We start from the raw sequence: 25154 nt of genomic DNA, 5'->3' as shown, positions 1-25154 counted from the left end.
GTGAATGAATTTATTTGCACAAAAATAAATCATTTCCTCTATTGAGATGAAGATGGCCAGATGAAAAAGCAATCTCTTGTATTTCAATGTGGTTCAGATTTGCATGCCAGGCACTAAATTGATATTCATTTCAGATCTATGTGAGAAACCAAAACAGACTGCAGTTCTGCACTTTTATCACTGTCTAATTAGTGAGTCATTTTCATTCCTCTGAAACTTGCTCCATGAAATGGCATCACCTATGCGCAAGTGGAAGTTGGTCATTTGCAAATATGAAGTAGATATTCTCAGAATTAAAATTAATTGATTTGCTTTATTTTGAAAATGTCAGAAGAGTCATGTATGGCTGCTTTTAAAATGTGTTACTGTGGTTCACATAAGTTCTTAACTTCATGTCTGTCCTCTCCTGAACTCTCTTCTCTGTTTGTATAGTTTTGTCTGTTTACTTTTATGTACACTAATACACTTTGCAGGGCTCCAGACAAATTTTTTTCACCACCGTCCTAGAACCGTCCCAAAAACAGTTTTAACTGTCCTGAAGTTAATCCCAAAATCAAAATGTTATTTATTTACTTTAATGTCATCTATTGTTGTTAGTTGTCAGTAATAAAAACACCATTAAAAAGTTGAGGAAATAAATAATTATATGTCTTTTGCTCTATTCAAAGAAATAGGTTTAAGGCAAAACTGAAAAGTTATCTGTAAACTGTAAAAAACAGAACTGAGAAAAAATAAATAGAACACAGAATTTGGGAAAAGTTCTTTGTCTCATTTGTCTCAGTCTTTGTACTGGGGCCTTCATGCCCTGAAGCCACTAATTTATTGTGTGTGTGTTGATGAACAGGGGCGGACTTTACCATGAAGCAAGGTAGACAACTGCCTGGAGCCCCCAACTGAAAGGGCCCTAAACAGAGATTTATTATGATGTTTAGATACTAAAAATATTGAATTATGTTACTATTCTAAGTCATTATACATTAAAATGAGTTACAAAAAGCCCCCAAAGCACTTAAAAAATATGCGCCTGTTATACTTGTACTTCAGAGGAAAACATTGTATCACTACATTAACCTGACAGATAAATGTTACTGGTTACATTGCAGATTCAGATTTTACTCACAAAATATAACAAATAAAATATAATGCATTATTATTCATTATTGAATGAGTCAAGTAGTTTGATAATTGTAACAGTAATTTTTCAAGCAAAAAACCCCAAACATTTGCTGGTTCAAGGCTCTCAAATTTGAGATTTTTGGCTTTCTTGGTCTTACATTACTCTACATTTCATATTTTGGGGTTTTGGACTGTTGGTTGGACAAAATAAGACATTTGAGGACATCACCTTGGGCTTGAGGAGGTTGTAATGGACGTCTTTCACAATTTTTTGATGTTTTATTGACCAATAAGATTAATTTTGAAAATAACTGGCAGATTATAAAATTAATCGTTAGTTGCAGAAAAGTATTGACAAGTGCATGAAGTGTTCTCTCTTGCATCTATTACTACACACAACAGAGATGTCATGGTGCATTGATACGCCCTGGACATCACTGCAACAAGGTGACAGGTTAAACCACTGATGGTCAGCAAAAATAATAATCTACTGCTACTCTTTAAATTGCTTGCTTTACTCAAATTTAAAGAGTGAGCATTGCTCCGAGGTGCTGTGGATGTGTGGGTGAGGTTGCTTATCATCAGCTGGCCTGAGGATGGTGAAGTTCCAGTTGGATGCCTGTGGTTATTTAAGCTGAGTGAAAACTGCAGCACCACAAATCATTTGACGATATAATAAAAAACATTTAGGGGGAAATTACAAATGAAAATGACCCTTTCCAGCTAAATTGAGAGATGCCTTTGCTGTACAGGAAGTGACTGATAGTATGATGCTGAGCAAATACAAAACAAATCTTAACTATTATGAACAAAACTCGGGCTGCAAAGTAAAGATGCAAAGATGGGTACAGTCCTGTGATCAAGGCAACTCTAGGCAGGGTTAGATAAAGTTTAAAAAAGAAGTGATTGTGAAAAGACAGGACAGAAATTAAAAAAAGAAAATGTTTTAGCCACATGTGAGGGACATCTATATAATAATGCTACTGAGAGTGCAGTAATGCTTTGCCTCTCTGGTCTTCACCTCATATACATCAGTGAGTCACAGACACATTACAGGCACTGGACAAGCAGAACATTTGCATAAACTAGGAGGGAGTCTAATAATTTTGTCACTTAGGCTACATCTGTTTTAAAACACAGAACTTTTGCTACATTTACACCTAGCATCTGCACTACTCCAGCGTTTTCAAACCCCTACAACAGAGACATTTTGAAAACGCTGCTGACCTTGTTTTAGTTAACTCCAGGATTGTGTTTTACTGTGGATGGGCCAAAACAGATTTTTGAAAACGATGACGCAGACACCGACTCTAGCCTCCTGATTGGGTCTTATCAGTTACGACATGTCTTTTCCTGATTGGTCACGCCCATATCATGTGATCCCTTCCCAGAAGAAAACAAACAACATCAGCCTTGACTGTCAGCAGTTAATTCAACATGGATATTACTTATGTGCTGATACTTGTCTTACTTTCACTAACAGTTCCCCCTTGTCGTCAGTCCAAGCAAAGAAATCTCTGGTCTTACTTTTTACCATTGCTGTTCTTCCTCCGTAGTATTTTCTGCAACTAAGCAACCAACCACAGAATAGACAATGTGCTTCCTGATTACACCAGTACGTGCATGCCCAGTGTGCATGAATGGTCATGTTATATGCGTTTTCAGGTATGTTAATATGGATGGAGATTATTTCTGAAATGGTGCTAAAACTCTGAATGGAGGTTGTTTTTGTTTTAAAATGCCATTTTAAAATGAAAACGTGTCGGTGTGGATGTAGTCTTAGTAGTAGTAGTTAGTAGTCTGTGCTTTTACTACGCTGAAACACTGTAGACACATGTCGACAACATGATTAAAGTTAAATGGCCTTTGTTCTCTACTTTGTAATCTGTGTTCTGCATTCCTGTTGTAATTTGCTTTACAAAAAAATCAAAATGTAAGTAACTGCGTGAGCTTTTAATAAAAACATTAAAAGTATCTTATTCTGCGCTAGAATTCTCCCCTCTTCTCTGTTATGTTGTCATCTAAAAATAAATCTTCCCTGCAAGAAAATAAATAAGTAATCAAAACTTTCCTTACAACGGATGGAAAGAATCGACATTTAAACTGTCAAAGGGAGCAGAATTTGGTTTTCACAGCAGATGTGTCACAGTAGGAAAAACACAGTTGTAAATAATGAAATTAAAGATGGTTGATTTCCATTAAACTGTTTCAGTTTCAGGGTGTAGTATTGTCATGGTTGACTGGGATGCTTGACTATCACAGAGCCATTGTTCATGCTATTAGTGACTACTGTGACATGTCAAAGTGCCTGCTGTGAAGCTCGATAGTTACCTGTTTTCAGTGTGAAAAAATATTAATTAAAACATATACAGAAATGTCTCAAACATCCAAAATGTTGCTATAATGCTTCCCCCTGAACTCGATTCCTGCTGTGCTGTATTTGTCCTGTCCCTGTTCCCCACTCTGCCCTGCTTTCTATGCTGTCCTGTTTTGTCCTGTCCTATCCTGGACTCTGCCAACTTTGTTCTGCCTTCTGTTATTTGTTCACATATTTGTGTCCTGTGACACCCTGTTATTGCACAAAGTAGGACAAATAATTAGACACCAGTGAGAATAAGTCATAGATTAATAACCAAATAACTGCATAAGAGACATAACCCAGAGGTCTGTAAAATGTTTTATAAATAGTTCTTGACAATGAAATGAATGCTACTCATATTAAACTACTTGTAATTTTGAGTTTGTGGATTTAGGAATAAGGACTTAGTTACACCGACAGTCTCAAAAATTGCTATTTTTCCAAAATGTGCTGAATATGTTATTGCTTCAATAAAAGTTTCTTTTAATGCAAAAGGTAACTGGACATGGTAACAAAAGTCTCTCAGTAGTGCAGGGCACACTTAACATATAACGCTTTCAAAATATTCTCTTTTCAGCTGTTTTTACATTACAGGATAAGGTGGTTGATGTCAACAAATCCTTTTAAAAGACCAAAACAAAGAATGAATTGATCCCACCAACATGTATTGTCTGTGTAGCCAAAGCCTGATATAGCCTGTTCCTCTGTGCCATAGAGCAGGGGTTCTCAACCTTTTTGTAACTTAAAGCCCACTTCTGATCTGAAAATTCTGCAGACCACCATCCCAAATAAATGAGGGGAAAAAAAAGCATCACAAAAAAAGGAGAAACAATAAGCTGGGCTGTAAATATGCGTTATGCCACTGTCAGCTCTAATGAAAAAAAATAAATACTCTACTTACCTTCAGTGACACACTTTAGCTTGCTTCTGGGAAATAATGAGATCAAGTCATGGTGGGATGGGTGAGAGGCTGACACAGAGTAGCTTTCAGAGTTGCTTTCAGTTTGTTCTTTGCCTTTTGATTTTGTGACAGCCACAATGGAAAACCCTGACTCATATAAATAGGTGGTGGTGAAAGGCAACAGAAATTTGATTGCCCATTTTGACAGAGAGGGATATTGACTGGCAGCCAGTATCCAGAATGAAGCAAGGTCAACTTGTGTGAGCTGAAGCTTCAGGCTGCTGTCTGCGGATAGTTTCATCAGTTCATTTTCCAACACAGTGGACAGACCCATGTCTTCTGAAGCAGGATCCACAGAGAAAGGGCCAATCTAAAGGTTTCCATGTCGTGGGTCCTCTGGGAAGTAGTCTGCAAACTTTCATGACAACTGAGTCAAATGCTGAGTTATAGCACTGCATATGTTGACATGAGGAGAGGCTTCCAAAGTTTCACTTGGGAGTGAAAACATGTCACATCGTCCCTCTTTGACTCTTCTGTTCCAAAGAATAAGTTTTTTGTTGAAGCCCTCAACTTTGTCTGAAACCAAAACCACTATGCTGTTTCTGCCTTGCATTGATACGCTGAGCTAATTTAACTGGTCAAATATATCTGATAAGTAGGCCAGTTCACACAAAAGTTAGCATCAGTGTAACGCTCAGCGAGAGGGGAGTATTGCTCTTCCAGAAATGGAGCAGCAAAACACCTTGAGTGGATTGCATTTTTCTTAATATAGTTAACAGTTTTCACAGCCACATTCCTGACTTCATGCAGTTGTTGTGACATCTGCTTCGTAGCTAGACTTTCCCTATGTAAGAAACAGTGTGTCTACTTGGCATCTGGCGCCCTCTCTTGGATCCGTTTGACAACGCCACAGTGTATTCTTGTCACTGATGCAGTGCCATCTGTGCAAACACCTGTACAGTATTTCCAATCAAGACCTTTTTGGGTGAAGTAATCATCAAGGCAGCACATTACATTATCTGCCATTGTTCTCTTGGGAAGCTCTTTGCAAAACAGTAGGTCCTCATGAAGATTACTGTCCCTGCTGTATCTTAAGCAGCATTGCTAAGGTCAGTCGACTCGTCCAGCTGTATGGCAAAGTATGGGCTTGCCTTTATTCTTTCCACAAGTTGGCATTCAATGTCATCACTCATGTCAACAATTCTTGCGCTCATGGTGTTGTTGGAGAATGGTACTGAGTGAATTTTGGTTGCAGCTGCCTTCCCCAGTAACTCCCAGCACATATCCACAACGCTAGGCAAAATAATTTCCTCTGCGATCATAAAGGGTTTCTTGCTACAAGCTACATGAGCAGCAACCATATAGCTAGCTTCCAAAGTGGCTTTTGACTGAGTTGTTAATGTTGTGATAACTTTCTACTGCGCCTGAAGCTGTCCCTTTTCCTTAGGAAATATTCTCCGCAACACATCCCAGGTGCTTTGTTTTTAAGGGCCCTTTCACACCGACCTTTTTTGGTCCAGACTTTTGGATTTTTCAGTTTGATCTGAACGAAAATTACAGGTGTGAGACCTTTCCTGGACCACGGTCTGGACCAAACAGCTGAACCTCGATCTGATGAAAAGAGGTGATGTTGGTCCGGATCAAACTGAACCGTGGTTTGGTTTGTTTCTAGTGTGAAAACATTTTTTGGATGGATTGGTCTTTGGGACCAATTACAGGAAGGCTATCGTCAGAACCTGAAAAAGGAAAAATGAGTCGCAGTAGCACATGGGGAGAGGAGGAGGAAGTTTTTAATTGAAATATTGTTGTGATGTTATAAAATGAAGTCAATTGGAAAAAACTCCTCAACATCAACATCCTCAAGCTGAGAGTGAGAGGACATGAAAGGAAAGGAGAGCAATGCCACATGAAGATAAAGAAACTGTAGTATATATAGTATAATAATGTAAAATAGTGGCAATGGAATTAATCTGTTCATTCATTTTTCTCCATTAATTCAAATGGATAGAAGGCTGCCCACCAAAATGACAACAGACGCACGCCCATCTACAAACCAATCAATGTCAAGTATAGGGAGACGCAGCCCATATAGGTGATGACGACAGGACGTAGGTATGTAATGTTAAGTTCTTTAGTTCTTTTTGTATACAATGTAACAAAAAAATGAACCTTGGTTCACACTTTCAGGTGTGAAAAGTCCTCAAGTGTCTCTGGAGCTTCGATTGTTTTAGCGCCTCATTTGATAGGATTTCAACACATTCAACACACTGCTTTCGGCTCAGCATCACTGCCTGCCATTATGAATCCAAATTTAATGTATTCAGGGTCATATTTCCTCACCTCACGCACGGAGCTTTTACTTGCGCAGGGTTGTCTCCCACATCACTTTCTCGTTTCAATAGCCGACCCATGTTGTGTCACTGCATCTTTGGGTACATTAGCTAGCTAACAGTGGCAAAAATTGTCTTTACCTGATGATGCATCTTGATAGGTGTGGTGATAATTAAACGTTATTGGTCATTGAAATTATTTGGAAGTGGTTTGCCCACTAGATGGCGCTCCAAGGGCCACTGGTTGAGAATGGCTGCCTTTGAGCATATTGTTGTCCAAAAGCTATTAACACATGATGTTCAATGCTGTCCTGCTGCCGTAACTAATAAAAAAGTAGCCATTAATCTGCTGCAGAAAATAATCCCCAACAAATGCACTATTTACTCCTCTTTTAGTCTGCACAGTTCACTCCCTTTTATGGACATTTTCAATAAAAAAACATGCTTGTTTTTGTATAACCAAGTGTGCATTTCTAGTTAAGTCAGGCTGACATTATACGACATGACAGATGATTTAAGCCCTGTTGAAATTACTGAATATTACTAAAATCACATGCAACAAAACCAGGCAGCTATTTAAGTAAATGTGCCATATCACAAAATGAGCGCCCTGGTTAGCCCTTCACAGCAACAGTCTTGTTAGACCACTATTTTTCCATGAGAGTGCAACAATACCCATCTGCTCATCAGGTGGTCAGATTCATGAAGCTCCCTTTTCTAATCAGCCCCAGCCCACAATGGCTTCTCCGAAGACACTGAAGGCAATTAGTTTAAAAAGCATTACTTGACATTTAACTCTGCACTCCCCCACCCTTTCCATGAGCCAGTGAATTGCTGACATTTGAAGCAGACTCAGGTGGCTGAAGACTGTAATTTTACTCAGACTGAGCTTCCATCATGGGCCCAAACCGAGGTGCCAACTCATGCTATACTTGCTACAGAGCAAGTGATGTAGGCGGTCAGAGGTCAGAGCAGCCCAACATAGTCAAAATGCAATTACTGGGCTGAACTGAGAAATTAAAAGTCCAACCATCAAAATAAATGAGACAAAGCACTTGCACTAGAAAGGTGCACAACCTACATGTAAGACTTTTCCGTAGGCTGAGGGTGGACAGGCTTGCTATGCTTTGTGGTTATGATCTGCACTTGTGCTGCACCTCCCAGCTGGGGATAACCATGCTGACCTGGAAGATTATGGTCTTCTCTGGAAGCTGAGCTGAGTTGTGGTGGTCTCCACCCTTGACTGAGTTGTATCGTCATTGTAAAATGTTTCCATCTACACACAGTGTGTGGTTATACAGGTAAAAAGGAGAGACACATGTATGACGTAGGTCTACTGAACATGTGTTAAACCCATGTTTAACCCTATTCTGCTGGCTTTTCCCAAATCCATACAATATACAGTGTGTTCACACTGGAAAGCAGACAAAATGAAGTACACTCAAACCAAATGTGGTCTCAAATATGGGCAATTTTTGAGTGTGATGTTGATGCATTTTCTCCCAATGCAATCCACAAAGGAAATGAAGGAGCTAGTCACAGCTGGAAAAAGTGTTTCTAGGAAATTGTGGGTGGTGGTGAGACAGCTCCAAAAAGATCTTGGAAGAAAATACAATAACCATTAAATCTTATGAAAAACATTTTGATGTCTTTTTGTGAAGTTTAATAGGCAGTGAAATTGCAAAGACACATTTTTGACTGAAATTCGACGTTGCATGTGTTTTATCATTTCCTGTTATTGTAAAATGGTAAAGTATGTGGATGTTTTTGTTTTCTTTTCTTTCTGCTAAAACAGTGTACTATGTATAGAATTGGTATGTATTATGGATTTGGGACAAATCATTTCTGAACCCCATTTAAACCAGGTCTTTTGAAGTCTAATGAAACTGCATAAAACAGTGACCCATTCAGGAATATTGCAGGAATATGGGTGCATCACTGTGTCAGTCTGAAAAGTCTCAAAGTGATAGTTGTAGCATAGTTGCATCTTTACCTACCTTATGAATTCCAAGTTTGAACCTAAATTGCTTTTTATAATGATTGGTACATAATCTAATGTCCTTGAAAGATCTTGAAAATTTATACTTTTGTAAAGGAATGTTAAATACATGTATTGAGGATTTTCATATTTAAAATAAGAAAAAAGAAACCTAACTTCTTCATCACCTGTTGCCTCTATGTAGGCCTAGTCGCTTTTTTGTTAAGTAGATTTACATCTAAATCATATGATTTGCATCAGACAGTTAAAATTATTCTACAAGTTTCTCTGCTGTATCAGTACTTTGTTATACAGTTTGTAAAAAAAAAACTTAGAATTACTAACACACTAAAGCCTTGTTCCAGTTTTCAGTAAAGCATATGAAACTCTGTGTGTGTGTGTGTGCGCACGCACGTGTGTGTGTGTGCATGTGTGCATGTGTGTGCGCACATTCTTAGTAGTTAGCATTGCGTTGCAGAATGACTGGGGGTATCAAAGTGAATATCATATCAGTTTATAAATTATACATAATTATGCATCAAATGTGATTCTCATTCTCTATCATTACCAGATAAAGTTAGTTACGTAATGCATCTTACTGTAAATAGCTTCACATAAAATTAAGCGGTACTGATTTTCCAAAGGGAAAACTGAAAGAGACATAAAGGACAACTATCAGGAGCTCAAGAGTGGATTGAACATCAGAAAGGTCCAGCCACATATTGAAAATATCTATAAATAGTGCACAACAGTCTTTATGGGCTCATAAACAACATTTTTGTGACACACTGATTTTGTTAATAGATTCATCAAGATTAAAAGAAAACATTACCTCATAATTGTCAAAGTACAGAACCGGTAACGAGCCACGCTTCAGTGACTTCAAACAGACTTTGTTTCAGTTCTAATCATTTGGAAGGCTGTGATTAACAGAGGTCAAGAGCGAAACCCAGACCCTTCTCTGTGAAGTTTCCGCTTCCAACCTCTGGTGAAGATGAAATAGCAGTAATTCTTCTACAGCTAATTATAAAATGGACACATCATCCATTACTTACAAAAAGTCAGCAGTGAAAGTTTTATTTCTGAATGTTGTTAGACAGTTATGACTTATAACTTTATAATAAAAACTATTCAATACATTGAATTATGAATAAATGAAGGTTGTATTATTTGTATAATTGAAACAATACACTTATATGACCTTGGAAACAGTAGTTTGACAGAATAACTTAACTCACAGTCCACTTATTAGCCTCTTCCTGGACTTTCAACCATATTTTATAGTCTTCCTCAGCAGACCAAGTGTGCTCAGCTGTCATCACATGACCTACTGCAGTGTTTCCCAGAGGATTTTGTAAGACTGTGGTGGGTGGACTTCAGACCTTGTAGGGGGGTCCGGGATCATGCTCCCCTGGAAGAAAATTTTGTACGTTTTAAAGCTAAATTCATCAATCTGGTGCACTTTGAGAGCAAAATTAAGAGACTTGATCTATGAAGAACTTTGTGCTCTTGTAAACAATTTTGTGCTCTCGTAAACAACACATTGGTTGTATAGATATGAATGGTGATGACATAGCAAATATAATCAACTATTATAACTGTTTTCTGACTTATTTCTGCTTAAAACAGGAGGCCAAAAAATTAGAGCTGCAATGATTAATCGATTAGTCGATTGACAGAAAATCAATTTATTTTGATAAACAAATTATAATTTTTCAAGGAAAAATGCCAAAAATGTTTTTGTTGCAGCTTCTCAAATATGAGGATTTTAACCTTTTTTGTGTCATACATAATAGTAAACTGAATATATTTGGATTTAGACAAAATGTGACATTCGAAGACATCACATTAATTATAACTAACTAAAAATATTTTCTGACAATGTATTGTGTTCATTACTTGTTTCTGCTTGTTTCACAGGAGGACAAAACATTAGTCAATGCAGGTTTAACGTTTTCAGTTGAGCTCAAATTCTAAAAAAGGACTATTTAATTACATTTACTGAGACTTCCAGGGTGTCACTGAACATGCTGTCAGTTCAGAGGGGATGAAGCCTGTGAGTCACTCCAGATACCCGGGCAGTGGTCGGTGTGAGTGGCTGAAGAACCAACCACACCGGGCAACAGCAGAGGAGGCTGCACTGCCGTTTGGTTCAGAATGAGTTCAGACTTCGCTGCACTCAGCACTGGAGCACGGAAACAGAAATGAGCCATTTGTTTCCAATACAGCTAGTTTTGCTCTTAGATAATATAAGGACAAGACTTTTAATGTTTATATTGTCATGTTATTGTCCTGCATTGCAAACCGACGCTTGAAAACAGACAATATTGATCTATTTTGCCAAGATTGAATGAAATACACTTGTAATGCCAGCAGTGAGATAAACTTATCTTTGAGCTGTGATGGTTAGCTTAGCAAGCCTATAGGTAGTAGTGGCTGCTAGTAGTTAAAGCTCCCTGTATTTAATCTGCATGCAGCGGCAGCGGGACTCCGGTTTTGGTGGCTGAATCATTTCACATAAAAAAACTCACCTTCCAACAAACCTGACAACAAAATCGCGAGCAGCCAGAACAAAACACAATATTAGAGATCTTTTATGTTATTATGAGAAGTGTAAAAATATTTTCGGTTCATTATGAAACTGTGGTGGGACAAATAAGAATAAATAAGTCTAAACAATTAATGGGAAACACTGTATTGTACAGTATGTGTGGAACTTTGGTGACATGACAGAAGGTCATATATGGGTGGAGTTGATGATACAGGTATACACTATTCAGCTACATTAATTCCAAGTATTCTAGTGTAATGGCCCTTTAATAATATGACATTATACAACCAGCTGTAACACTGCAAAGACTCTTTCTCTCTCTGTCTGCACTGCAGTAGGATGAGCCATGGCAGGACATCACTTAACTTTGGTGCTTACTGTTTCATAAATACTAAATTTATTCTGGAAACAGGTATTGTAAACAAAACTGTTCACCCATCCTGACCTTGACTGTTTTTTTTAACTTTCAAAGTTAAACGTTCCAACTTTCAAAAGGCATGTTATCCTAATATTTCTCCTCTGTTCACTTCTGGAAACTCAGTTTCACACTAAAAAGTCACTTTACTCCACAGCTCTGAAATCAAATGTATGCTTGCATAAATCTCAACAGTCCCATTAACTGTGGCATGAATATGTAACAGAAAAGTGCACTTAACCTGTGTTCATTTTCCTGACAAGTATATTCCTGCACAAATGCAAAAATACTAAAATAAGATTCAAACTATGATTCAATGCATGTGCAAGTTGTGCAAACATAACGAAAGAACTGCATCCTTTGCAAGGCAGTGTGAACAGTTTGCAATTGTGTCTAAATATAGGTGTTTTATCGTTACGCTGACAACAAACTGAGAGTTTAGAGGCATGCTAGTGGCTCAGTAAGGCTGTGCTTAGGCACAGTGGTGCTTCCAGCTAAAAAGTCAGTATGCTAACATGCTGACAATATCACTAAACACAAGGTACAGCTGAAACTGATGGGGATGTCATTAGTTTTGTAGATATTTAGTCATAAACCGAAGTATTAAGTAATTTAATGGCAATCCATCTGATAGTTATTGAGATATTTCACCATAAACAACATATGTAAACCTCATGGTGGCACCAGTGGGAAAAGGGAAAAAAATCACCGAAGTCAGTAGGCTTTGTCCTCTTGGGACCATGAATGTTGCTACAAAAGTCCATGGCAATGCTCTCTGTAGTTGTTGAGATAGTTCAATCTGAACAATAGTGGCGGTCTGACTGACCAACAGCCCAGCAGTGCTATCCTCAGAGCCATGCTGCTAACACAGATGGAAAATGTAATCCTGGTGGCATTATGTTCCCCTAAAAAATGTATTGGCTTATATAGAGTAGTTGTATAAGAAAGTGTCTTTTAGGAGATATGGTTGCTATCTTTATGTTTCATGGTATCTCACGACATGTTTTCAAACATCCAGGCCTTCATGTCATTTGAGAGTGAAGGCTAATTACAGCCTCTCCTCCATGTTTTGTTTTGCTTTGATTTTACAGGGAGCATCTGATTGTCTGACCTGCAAAGTATGCAGTGAGCCAGGAGATAGCAGTGCATTGTGTCCTATAATTAGTGGTTCTTTTGCATGTTAAAGTGAATTGAGATCCCAGTTGGCCAGGAGACAGCCAATTAACTTTCTCCTTCGCTCTGTTATGGCATACTCACCTTCTGAGGGAATAATTTACTCCTCCTTTCTCCTGATATAAAGACAGTCAAGTGTGCCTAACACTATCATTTACCCTGCTACATTTCATTCATTTTTGTGCACAGTCATGTCAAATCATAGGCAAAAAACAAGCTTTGTATTTTGTTTTAGGAGCAGGTAATCAATATTTCTTTGGAGATAACAGATTTTTTTTTCTTGAACTATTTTATCTTGTGTTCTCTTGATTCAAAATATAAACAATATACTAAAAAAATCAATCAGTCAATAAAGAACTAAAGGTTTTGTAAATGCACATTGTTTACACATATGTACTTCATACGGGGCGTGTGTGTGTGTGTGATATAAGAACAAAAGATGGCAGAAGAGAAAAAAATGGGTGATTAACAAACCATGGCTTCAAACATCCAATTAAAGTAATGCAATCAATATAGTTAAGCAGCAAAACAATCAGTGTAAATGCTATTTGAAGGAATGTTCATTTAACTGCTTCTAGGAATCCACAAGGCAACAGTGAACATGGCATCGGACATAAATGATACCTCTAGTGGCCAATCAGCAATAAATATGTCACTTCGAGTTGTGTTGTCAATATCTGTCAGTGTACTCAGAGCTTTCCATAAGTTTCCAAACAGCAGATTACTCATTTAAGTCCAGCCGAATACTTTATTACATTAATGTTTGATTCTAATAAAGTAGTTTGGATTAACAAGTTGTGATTTGCTATGTGTTTACATTTACGACCACTAGCCTCTGCTTCAAAACAATACAAGAATGATGATAGAGAAACATGCCTATCTGTGTGTATCAGTCCCGCCCCCACATGCTCTATATGAATGTGTGTGCGCGTGCAGTCAGCTGAGAGGTTGTGTCATGCCAAGTGGAGAGCGGAGAGTCGTTTTCAGTATTTGACAAATATTAGCAAAATCATTGATAACAAAAAACACTAAGAATTGCACTGATTGCACAGACATGACATCCTCATTAGACAGACTAGTTTGGAAAACACTGGAAAACACCGCAAAATACCGATGGCAGCAAGATTGTGAAAACAGACAACGTTGTCAAAGTAACAGGCCCACGTCATATGAGGAAAATGTAGGCTATGCCTCAGCCTCAGACTCAGGATGATACTGAAGATGAAGATGACCAGGAGTTGAACTGATTCAGTAGATTCAAATGATTTCAGTCAAGTGATTCACATGTTTTGTTGAATTATTTTTGGTATAGGTTTATTTCATAAATAATTTAATTTAAAACCAATACATAGGCTAGATATATAGGGATTAAAACATGTTCCTCCTTAAAATAACCTTGTTTATTTTTGTTGAATAAGAGTGCATTTATGTTTGTAGTAAAACAGTACATTTATCATCATTGTGGCATGTCTTGATAAACCTTACAGTGAAAGTGTCAATAAATAAATAAAAAATAGCAATTAGGTCTAATGATTCTTAATTATAAAAGTTCTGATCTGTCAGGAATAAGCATGGTTTTAAATGTTAATAGCTATTTACAGACTGTGTGGGCTCAAACGCACAAGAAGCCTGATTCTCCTTTACAATAATTCACTACGTTTACAGTCGGGTAGGCAAACTCATTCAAATATGCAATGATTAAGATCATTGTATATGATAGATTAGTGGCTTTAGAATGTGCCAGAAGCCACCAAATTTGGGCTTTTACACCCAAAATTTTCTCCTCAAACTCCCCTAGCTGGCTATTTATTCCCACTGGCTGGCTACTCCATATCATTGGAAAACCGAAAACCCTGTGGAAAACCCTGTGTACTGTAATTTTAAATGCTAAAATTGGCTGGTATGTGTCATTTTTATCAAAGTCTGACTAGTGATGTTTCAGTTAGTGTACATGACTCATGAACAAAGGAACTGTGTAGGTCTCCCCAGTCTCATTTTGCAAATGTTGTAATATAGTAAAGAGGTGTACTATTCCCCCTGGTTTTATGAAAATCAGCAGTAATCACACACAATGAGCCATGAACAAACACAAGCCTGATCAATGGATTATTTAGGCAGATACTGATAGTTTTAAAAAATTTGATAACGATATATTGCCTGATATAATTCTTTCTCATCAAGTGCTTCTACAGTGCTGCTTTGACAGTCTCACTGCTTGACTGAATCTATTTACTGTCTAAGGTTGTGGAAGACCTTATGGCCTTTTTCATCTAGCACCAGTGCCTTGGAGGGAGAGCACTCAGAGACATGTGACTCACTTATAAAGACATCAGGCACCAGGTATCAATTTCAAAGCATTTTTCTTTTTTTTTGTCTGTGGCAAGAATATTTAGGGTTTTGGTAAAGTGCTTTTTGACGTTTCACTTCAGATGCATAGGTGAGATGTTTTCATCGGGACAAAACCCACATGCAGTGCTTTTTCCTCACTTCACTGAAGTGCTTCATCCTTGCAACCTCCTGCCAGCAATTTTCAAGCACAACAGGAAGCCTTGTGGACACAAGTGCTGGTGTTATCAGTAACTCAGTTTTATCAGTTTCAGAGATAATAAATCTGTCAGCGATTGTATTATCTGCTATGCTGCTATGTGAGCATTTAAATGAGAAGTGCACTACTGTTTTGTTAATATGTCAAATGGGTGGTTATTCAGATAAGTCTTACATCTTACTTTGTATTTACACATTTTCTTATGCTATTTTGTTGTCACTATTCACAGCTCTATAGCGTGTGACCTTCCCTTGTTCCCTGACTCGACTGTAATGTAATATATGTCATCTGTATGGACTCCCACACAATATTTTACAGCAGATGAATATTTGGAAACATTCCTGTCAGCTAGCAGCAGCAGCATTCACAGTGACTATTTCCCCTCTAAAAATTCCTTCTGCATTGCTTAAAATATTCCCTTTGACCCATAGTGCACTTTTTACATGTTGTGTTTTTGATTTTGATGGCAGCAGGCGGGAAGATGTTAATATGAGACGTCACCCACTATTCAGGGAAAATTTACATGCATGCAGCAAAAAATGTATATTTACCATGTACGCTCGGCTGTCCTGAGGGTAATTCATATATTTAAGGTGGAACTGCTTTCCCTGAAAACTTGTAAAATGAAGTGCAAGAAGGTGGCATTTGTCAGGTACTGGCAGATATTTTACAGGCATTTAAATGGGACTCAGTCAAACTGAAAGTATCATTCTCACAGTGGCTATCTGGAGCTATTCTTTTACCATTTAACACTCCGATATTCACACTGGCAACAGGATATTTTGCACTATAGAGGGAGAGGCAATTTTAGACTGCAATCTTCAAAGCAGTCCCTGAGTCCCTAATTGACACTGCCCAATTACCCTGCTCTATCCAGTCACCTGATCATAACTAACAATACACACAATTGCCAATTGACACTGTGACACAGCAGGCCGAAGCAAGTGTTAAGAATATACAGATTTCTTCAGTTATATTAATGAGTGAACAGGGTTTTGGCTTGAGCTTCTAGTGTAATGCTTGGTTGACTCCAGCAGGTACAAAACCTGACTGTTAACAGCTCATCAAGGCAGTCACTCTGAAAAGGTCTTGAGTGCTGCTTCATATAAGGTTGAATGTATTTAAGTCCCCCTTCAGAAGAAGAAACACTTTATATGATTGTTGTAGCCAACCAAACTAGTGCCTGCTTACAAAAATGTCCAGAATTAAAGTTCATTTGAACAGATAAATGCAAATTAAGCATAATCTATTCAAAAGATGATACAAAATAATCCCACACTCTCAGTGATGTAAGCGGGACACAAGAGGTGAAGGAAAATCTAAAGTTGGTGCTGTTAAAGCCGATGATGACTCATTTGAATAAGCTATGCAATAAAACCTTTGCTCTGCCCTTGGAGGATGTATCTCCATTCAATCTGTGCGCCTCTTTCACGCCCATAGTAGATGAAATGTAACTTGTCATTTTGCATTGTAATTATAGTGGCTTGCCTCTAAGCCAATAATGTACTGTAATCTCAGTGATGATGCCTACTAGAGCACATCCCGGCTTTGTGTATACCTCACTGTTTAGCATCTCAAGGTGACAAATGATTGAGTTCAGCCTTGGTCCTTGGTGACTAATAATTTAAAGTTACTGCGGTAACCTGCCTACTCCCATCTGTGTTTCTGTAAATGTCTCTCAAATTCAAATAAGCTTAATTGGCATGACAGATCAGAAACCTATGTTGCCAAAGCAGTACAGAAAATTATTGACATTGACAGTGATTAGCAATAAATATACAATAATATGCAAATATCAACAATCAATCAGTTAGTGTACAATCAATCTTTCTCTCTCTCTCTCTGTCTCTCTGTCTCTCTCTCTCTCCAACAAATACACACATATTTACACACATACAACACTGCCGCAACTCCCCTGTTAATAGTTTGCAAATCTCACAAGCATCTTTCCTCATCAAATTCTTTACTCCATCCATACTGTTTTGCTGTCATGGTCTGACAACCTCAAGCTGTTATGAGCACCTTGTTATCTTGTTACATAGTTAAATTTATGAGCTCAAAATACAATAAAATTAAGACCATGCATAATAGCTGTAGTGAATCATTTAGGTCTGTTCAACAATTTTAAATATTTCAGGGGACGTATTTGCATCTACTGTGTAGTTTTAGAGTTATAGTGTGAGACTTACATTTGTTGTCAAAATCTACATTAAAGTACGGCTGAGGTGCAAAACACAGTATTTCACATAATACAACAATAAAACACATAATTTCAGGAAACACAAAAACATTTCACAAAACACAATGTTTTGTTCCAACAATGTCCTGGTGACTCACAGAGTTGTTGTAAAATTGTTACCATTTTCTACAGAAAAAATAGTCTGCATGAAAGTGGTTGATAGATGTTTTGTAGACATATCTCAAAAATCTGACTATACTGTGTGTATCAGGTTTGTAATATGGATGAACTGACCCTTTAAGCTGTTTTTGTGTTACAGAAAGCATTGTCATTAGTTCTGTACACTTTAAATGTAAATGCAGCTGTTAATCTACATTTATTTTCATAATTGTAACTTTGGAGAAGTCACAGTTCACCACAGTTGTCTGATAATTGTCTGTCAACATTATTACTATTACTGCTATTAATAATGTACTAATCAGTGCAATGTATGTCAGTGAAGTAAACAAACACACTGTTGTGGGTTACCTGTTAAAGTTTTGCATAATGATTCAGATACTATATTTATTGTATTTCATTGTTTCATTTCAATAATGAATTCTCTCAGGTTTAAAAAAAACACACACAAACCTTTTGGGGAAAAAGGTCTTGGAACAAATTAATGTTGATAAGACTGAGAGCAATTTCACCTCTGTGCCCAGTGTTAATTTAAATTACCGCAGAGCAGGCTGATGCTTTAGCATACCATGCACTGCATGTAGACAATACATACTAGCTTTGCCTCAGTTCTTAAGCACCAGAGTGCACTAAAAATAGAATACACCGTGCTGAAATCAAGGCTGAAATTGCTTTCAAATGCAAAACCACTTCCCTGGCTTGAAAAATGTCACTGCACAAATGAATGTAGGATTTAGAGGCGAACAAAGCTTGTGTTTGAAAGAAATGTTCACGGAGAAAGAAATTAAGAAAACAGATGATAGGCGTATGCTGTTGTACAGAACAGCAACACAGACGAATATATGATTAAACTGAATAAATGGTAACTTACAGGTCCGTATGTTTGGGTCATTGTGGTGATTCAGTTAAAGTGCATTTGTTTACTCTCCTCAAGTGAATGTGAACTTGCAGTCTATAGTTACAACCGTCTGTGTGTGTGTGTATATGTGGAGGGGTTTCTTGTGCTCTAAATCTTCACATCAGCATTCACCTACAAAGCGCTTATGTGGCAGAAACGGGGCTGTGAGCGAGCCTCCGGAGTGACAGGAGGTGAATTAGAGAGTGATTAGAGGTGAATTCTAATTCACACTCCCATGTGTCTGCCTGTCATTTGTAGGACAGGGCATTTGCAAACTAACAAGAGGAGTGTCAGACAGGTTGCAGCATAGACACACACACACACACACCATCCCGCACATGGACACAAACACATGGTTGCGGCATGTATACACAGACAAAATCACACACACACACTTAAACAGAAATCCCACACAGGGCAGAAGTAGCTGGTATAGAGTAGTCATTTTTGAGATTGGCCATATGACTTTCTTTGCTTTAAGGGAAAGACTGTGAGTGACAGTAGAGGCTGAGAGAGCCATTGTCTTCCAGACAGTGTTTGACTCTGTCTCTATGCTACCAGGCATCACACAAACAGCTGCATACAAATGAAATTCGCCAGTCTGATGGTTCACGTCATTTTCTTAAAGTTTTACAGTTAATCACATATTAATCTATAGGCAGTTAGACATAGGAGCTTATAAGGGACTACATGTATTTCTAAACTCCCCCAAAATGTAGAAATCAAAGCCTTTTCTTTAAAATAAGTAGGGCACAGATTATAGATAAAGGCATCTCACTTAATGCCATCACTGATCTCTGTCTACTCGTCCACGCTTATCTGTACATGATCAGGAAAGATCATAGGAATGACATATGTTAATCATTTTTTTTAATAAGCTGTTTCTTGGCAACTTACTCTTTTAATCTGACTGCCGATGTAATTTCCCTCTTGGCAAAAAGTTACATTATTAGTCTGACAGGCCTTGTTAGCCATTCAGTTGATATGCCTAACCACTCGATCTCAATCACTCCACTGTAAGGACATAATTGATGGACATGTTTGTTTACATGTCAATTTTTTAATATTAATGACAACCACTGATGCATGTCTTTGGCTAGTAGAGCTTGTCAATACAAGGACAATACTGTATAAGTGGTCGGGGAGTTGCAGACTCATCTAAAAGAAGGTGTTTTTGTGCCTATATGTGTGATAGATCCTCTTCTGGTAACTAAATAGCGAATGACACAATTAGAAGTAGCTTCATTATTTAGCGTTCCAATTTATAGGTGCCAAATCAATAATTAGAAGACTTTTACTGAAAATAGGGTCGAGTACTTGCAATAGTTTGCTTTCAAATCCTCCCAAAAAGGCCCATAAATATCATACAGAATCCTGCTGCCAGAGTCTGAAATGGAACCAGGACAAGAGCTCACATCACTCCTAATCTAAAGTCCTTGACTGGCTTCCAGTTGGTTTTAGGATAAATTGTAAGATTTAGAGCCTCTCCTACATTATGGGCTATTGTTAGCTTATCACAGATATATCTGTATTGGCATATATTTTAGCTGATAAGTAACAAGAAATTACTGCACAGAAATGCCAAAGACATGTATGAGTTTTGTTTGTTTAATGTTTATTGGGATAGTTGTTGCCTTGGAAACTGAAAAAAGGAGCGAGAGCACAAGTTTGTAAGCTGCAAAACTGCAAAAATGCCCACTCGGCACATATCTTGGTGACAATTGTTTAATAATCAAATTTAAGGGATAATTATATAAGTTTGTTCATATTATGTGTTTATGTTAAAAAAAAAAAAACATAAGCATTGGTCAATATATCTTCAGATTTTTTTGACTCTCAAATATCAGTATCAGTATTTGCCTCAAAACTCCAGTATCAGTCAGGCTCTAGTAAGTTCCCACAGCATTAATAAAAACCTATTTAATGACTAAAAGGGGAGTATGTAGTTAGCGCTTTAGTTTCAGACCTACATGAAGCTGCCTTCTGTAGTTTTGGTGTCTGCTGTTTGGTGGCTTTTAGGTTCCTGCTAACAGCTCACTTTAAGATCCTTGCTTTTACCTGGAATCTGCTATTACTTCTCATCTGCCATTTGACTTTTATTTAACTTAACTTAATTTTAATTATTTTTAAATCTTACCCTTCAAAATTGATGTTTTTTTTTTTGTTTGTTTGTTTTTTTTTGTTGTTGCTATGTAGGTGTAGTATATAAATTACATTTGAACTGATGTAGCACTGGTGGAGATATCAAATAGTTTTATTTAGTAGATATTTTGTTTGTTATCATAAAACAAAGAAAAGCAGTAAATACTTCTAATTTAGATAGTGGAACTAGAGAATATTAGACATTTGGGGTTGGCTGGTGTTTAGGTTGTCTGCTTTCTGTTATTGGTTCACTTAATCAGTTCGTTATCATTATTGTTGACGTTGCCATCACTGACTAAAGTATTTTTTTTTCCTAGCCATTTCATTGTGCAGCATCAACAGCTGTGTTGTGACATGATGGCTATTGCAGTTGTTTTTTATTATTTATTATTTTAACCAACCAAGAAGTGGTAAAAGCAGCACAAGTACTGTATCGGGTCAGAATTAGGATGTATTTCCTATATCTTGCTTCCATAATAGCATAAATATAAATAGGGATAATGATGATAATCGTAGCGGAAGTCTTTAAAAATGTTGGTATTACAAAATATGATATATCTAATATATCTTTTGCACATAGGCTGTTCTACATTTTTGACTGCCATTAAATTTGTAGTGTGGAGGGCGCTCTGCATTCTTGCATGGGTTTCCACATAAACACACTGGTACTATCATATAACAACACATCACTGTTTGTCCAAACTCTGACAATGTATGACTGTGCTTATAAAATACTCAGAAAACGTTGGTATTAAATTAAGCTCCTTGCAGGGTTGTCAACTACACCATCACTCTCCTGTCACCTTCAGGTCTCCGGAGACTGATGTGTGGTGAGAGGCAGCGAGGACGTTCAGACTGAGATGGCTTTCATAAAAAAGGTAAAATATGAGAGCATTAAAACACTGCACTTAATCTGTCCATTCAAATTAGCTCCATTAATCATAATTAATTCGCTACATTATATTTCCCTACTTAATTACATGTGCTACAAAGGAATAATTGCCTGGAAGGATGCATATCGTGATCCATCATCCCTCCAGAGTGGTGTAGAATTTTCTCTGGTAATTAACAAAGGTGTGCTCATCTGGGAGAGGTGTTGACAAGCATAGACGTGAGGATGAAATTAAAAGATCCTTTTAAAGAACTGAATAATTAGAAGTGTGATATTTATTAAAAATGCTTCTTTCTATGGAGGTTGACTAATTACCTGTAGGAAGTAAGTAAGCAGTAACACACATGATATATTGTGACTTTCAGAACACTAATAGAGATTTAATGAATATATTAATATGTTAGTTACCCATCCGTCATGCATCTGTAAGAGGATATGTCTATTTTCAAAGGGCACCACTGTCAGGTTGGTACATTTTGCTCAGTGATGTTGTTGGGAATGTAAACAGGACAATATTGTTCTGTGGCACCACAGGAGAGGATTGATAGGTGGGAAATGAACTATTCAGCAGTACTGTGTTGACAGTCATTTTTGCTAAAGTTTACAGTGAAAACACGGAGGGTCTAGAGAAAATGGAGACAGGGGAAAGCTCATAGGGATCAAAGTAAATCAAAACAGACGAGTTGTTGTTTTTGGATTATAATTATTGTTGTGATTATTGTGTTTGTTGGTTAGAACTCTGACTTTTAAAAATATCAAGTTTGACTGAATATGAACTGACTCATAATTGGTCCACATTAAGGCACCCAAACATGCTCCATGAAAGTACCAGTGAAAAGGCAGCTCAGTGAACATCCTCATTGTACAGAGGTGCCTTAGTTTTATCCACAATTGTTCCGTCTGTTCTGACGAATGTGATGTCCTACTTTGATGTCATGATTATTCGTTCAGCACGGCTTGCTAGTTGTCTCCATTTTGCGTTAATGAAAAGAACTAAAGTCTAGTTTACTGAGGACAACAGAGAACGTAATAGATCCATGTTTTTTAGATTTTAAAAATTTCCTCCGCTAGAATACAAGGCCCAGTACAATAGCCTGCCTGAGGATTGGAGGTTAGCTAGCTCTGTGTCCGCATTTAAATCCCATTTTGATTATGCTTGCTTGCTTGTTTTTTATGTTATTGCTTTCACCTGTGCAACACCTTGTGACCTTGTTAGGAAAGGTGCTATATAAATAAAGGGGGGATCATCCAAGCATCATATGAACTGTTTAAATGGGATTTTCCTCTTCATAAATATATTTCCCATTTTCCAGGTGCAGAAATTCAAGTCAAGTCTTTTTTATTTGTATCACTCAAAAACATAAATTTGTCTCTGAGTTCTGTGTTAAAGTTAACATCTCTGCAACATACAAGCATAATGTGAATTTTAACTTTTTGGCTTGTGGGTACAGTCTAATTGCACATTTCAATTGAAATTAGTAACTTGTTTCAAACATGTATTCATCATGGACTTGGCACTCACAATATGTTAGAGCCCCTGGTGGTCTGATAATGAGCCCTGCATGTCTGCTTGATCATCCCGGCATGCTATCTATGGGTGTCAATATGTAAAATAAACACATTTTGTTGAGTTATTCATTTTAAAATGCTTTTAAAAAGGTTTGTGACAAAGTGTTATAGAGCTGGAGAGTTAAAGGTAAATCTCAACCATGAATAGCTCTTTAAAAGGTCGATTATGCAAAAAGCCAAAGTGATGTGTCCAGAAAAAAGGTTTCTCATGCCCATAAATTTCACGGTCAGCTATACTGATATGAAACCATCAATCTTCTCCCACCTTAATCACCCATCAATTTAGCTGCTGCACTTGTTTTGAAATGAAAGGGACAATGTCAGAGTCCTGTACACAGAGTTCTCCATCAAATAGCCAACTCAAAATGATAAATCAATTTATTTATTGCTCTTTATTAACCTTTTGACGCTTGATTAATATTCTCATCAATAACAATAAAACGTGTCCTTGCGTTGCTTGAGACAAAGCACATTGAACCTTTGTAGCCAAGGAAACCAAATCCATACAAATGCTTTAGGAAAGGGTTATTGTAAAAAGTTGTAGGTGTGTCCATCAACCCATTATCCAAGCGATTACACCATCATCTTCAAGATATTGTTTTTCTTTTTTCTCTTTTTTTAACTAAAGTCCTTGTAACTAACTCCATGGCCTGAGGAGTAGTCTGTCATGGTATCAAGCAGTCACATCAGATATTTTCACTTTCCAACAACAGAGTGACCAGACATGCTGATTAAATCAGGACAGTCATAATTTATATGCATTTATTCTGGCATTCAGACCAGGAAGGTCTTTGTCCCAATAATTAGACTTAATGTGCATTTTAATTTTTTAGGGGGTGGATGATATTTTGTGTGTGTGTGTGTGTGTGTGTGTGTGTGTGTGTGTGTGTGTGTGTGTGTGTGTGTGTGTGTGTGTGTGTGTGTGTGTGTGTGTGGTCTGTTTTTGTTTTTGGCTACTTTTGGGGACAAATTTCAGACCTAGGACAGCTTGGGACAGCTTGTACAATTGGGGACAAAAGCCGTGTCCCCAATTGGGAAAAGTTGATTTTTGAGTCAGTGGGTAAGGTTAGGGTTAGGGTAAGGCAAGTAGTGGTGATAGTTAGGGTTAGGGTACGTCTCCAGGAAATTAATGCAAGTCTATGTAATGTCCCCAAAAGTGACCATGGTCTGATGTGTGTGTGTGTGTGTGTGTTTGTGTACTAGCAAAATTGGGTGATAACTATGTAAATGCAATGCTGTCTCATCCTTTTGAAAAGGATGTACAGGCTGAGTTGCAGAAATAAAGAGCTATTAAAGCCATAAGGCTACTATACAAAACATCGTCCGAGCACTAATATTATGTTAGGTATACAAGAAAAATAACAAAAACTCACCATTCGCTGTTATGTTATTAAACTAAAGGTGTAATATAATATAGAATAAAGAAAGAAATGATGGTAAAATTTGGGCCTCATGTAGGGCTATATATTATATATTGAATTTAATTTTTTTTTCATTTTTGTATTTGAACAGCGTGCAGTGTTTCCCCTAGGGTGACTGCTTTGGAGTGGCGAGGGGGGGGGGGGTCATATGTGGGTTGCACATGAAAAACTCAAGAAAGAGACTCAGCCATTTCTCCGTTCTCTGTTAAAGAACAGCTGAGATTGACACTAAAATGAGAATTGCTTGTCCGCCTTAAAAGTCAGTCCACCTTAAGTGAGCCTGATCAAGTTAAGCTAACGCGTTGTTGCTAACTTCGGGGCTAATCCCCTTTGATAGGTGAGTATTTTCTTTGTCTTGAGGAGCTGCTGCATTTAGTAACTGACACACAGCCTGTATTGTACATTTACTGCCAGATTGACAACTTACTGCTAAACTTTTCCTGCTCCACTCGCGTTCACATCATGTTTCTGCCGCTCGCCCTCTGCGCTCACGCAACTACACACGCAC

At 37.5% G+C, this 25154-nt stretch overlaps 1 long non-coding RNA gene across 7 annotated transcripts in view; it reads left to right on the top strand.

Annotated features, from left to right (window-relative positions):
* The window catches only part of LOC137179769 (uncharacterized), a 261190-nt gene that overhangs the window by 99002 nt on the left and 137034 nt on the right, over nucleotides 1-25154 (top strand). For all 7 annotated transcript variants that reach the window (XR_010927869.1, XR_010927870.1, XR_010927871.1 and 4 more), the window contains one exon: nucleotides 21574-21642. This is a non-coding gene — a long non-coding RNA (uncharacterized lncRNA). The remainder of the gene's footprint in view (nucleotides 1-21573; nucleotides 21643-25154) is intronic.

Source organism: Thunnus thynnus, chromosome 3 (assembly GCF_963924715.1).
Source record: "Thunnus thynnus chromosome 3, fThuThy2.1, whole genome shotgun sequence".
Taxonomy (NCBI): Eukaryota; Metazoa; Chordata; class Actinopteri; order Scombriformes; family Scombridae; genus Thunnus; species Thunnus thynnus.
Note: the sequence above shows the minus strand (reverse complement) of the source record. Positions and strands in the feature narration are given on the sequence as shown.